Raw genomic sequence first — 1,641 nt, forward strand, 5'->3', positions numbered from 1 at the left:
GGGTTCTAGAAAAAAATAAGTAATTATTTGAATAACAAGCACAATCCCTATTGAATTGTTCTTTTGGCAGCCTTACTTTGATTACATAAAAGTACAAGTGATTTGGGGATTTGAGACACCATGAAGAAGAATCAGCGATGTGATCAGCACAACAATGAAATCAGGAAGAATGGTTTGGGGGGTAGGTTCTTTTCAGTATGCATGAAGGACGATCACACTTTGACTATGCAGAAAGGAAATGGATTTCATGAATAACACGAGCACGGGAAACATCAGAAAAGTTAGTGATGAGTGAGAGCCAAACTTTTCCCTGCTGAAGTTTGCCTCCCATTGCGAGTGTGTGACTGCGATGAGTGACCATTCTAGTTCCAGGGACAGGGTTAGGACGATGAGAGCATCTACAGGGGTCTGGAAGGAGTGAGATGGAGAGGAACAGACACTTACTGCTCCGTCTACTGGAGATGCAGGAAACAAGGAGTCTGACAAACACCCATAGCTGGCTGCCATCCAACAGTGTTTGTTTTCATGGAGTGGAAAGCGCCAATTGGATTACAGGATGCATCCCAGCCCAGGTGCTAATCTTGATGCTAAACCAATAGAGGTTCAGATGCCTTGTGTCCCTGGCACTACACACACATTGTTAATCTCTACAACAGTGAGTGTTCCTCACTCCTGGTTCTGGAGAGACAGTGTGTGCAGGCGTTTGTGCCAGCCCAGCACTAACGCAACTGGGACAATCAAAATCTTTCTTGATGAACAGTTGATTAGCTGAATCAGGTGTGTTAGTGCTAGGCTGGAATAAAAGCCTGTACACACTACAGCCCCCTAGGACAAAGAGAGAAAGAACACTGCTCTACGATGAAGAGAGAAAGTGAACTAGAAGAGTCAACCTTGTTGCTAGTAGAGGGGTTGGACGAGCCTGTGTGTAGAAACCCACCCCCTGGATGATGGGTAGAGGACTTGCACCATTCTCCGAGCCACAAGAACACTCATAGAAGGCAGGCATCAGGAAGGTGACATCCTGAAGGGACCAAAGACTGAGTGAGGACTATTCAATAGAGCTACATTAGACAGCCCACTACAGCATATAGACACAGCTACAGAAGAAAAGTACTCTGAAGTACTTTAGCTTATTGAATACAAAAGGTCCATACAATGAGTCTTGTTTCCATCAGCCATTACCTGAAAACACAATGAAGGGTGCAGAACTCATAACTATGATAAAGATGAAAATGTATATTGGAAAGAATTTAATTGAAAGCAAACCCCTGAACCTGAGTCTGTATGACATAAGAGGTGCAAATGAATACCTTTCCCTTTAGCTCAGCGTTGCCATAACCCAGGAGGCTGAGGGTGGAGGATGAGGAGACCACTGAGAGGGGCAAACACCCACACCATCCCAGAATACACCAGCCCCGAACCAGAGGAGAGGACACCACTGTCCTCTTTGACTCCTGAAGGATGGCACATAGACTTCAGAGAAAGAAATAATATTGATCTTACATTATGCATGGAATTATACATAAAACATCATGTAAAAAGAATAGAAAACGAGAATACCACTGTGTCCTACCAGAGGACAGTTCCTTTCCATGTGGCTGCTCACAGTGTTGTGAGGTCTCTGCTGCTCTGCAGACTGGG

The sequence above is a fragment of the Salvelinus alpinus genome, chromosome 30, assembly GCF_045679555.1.
Source record: "Salvelinus alpinus chromosome 30, SLU_Salpinus.1, whole genome shotgun sequence".
Lineage (NCBI taxonomy): Eukaryota > Metazoa > Chordata > Actinopteri > Salmoniformes > Salmonidae > Salvelinus > Salvelinus alpinus.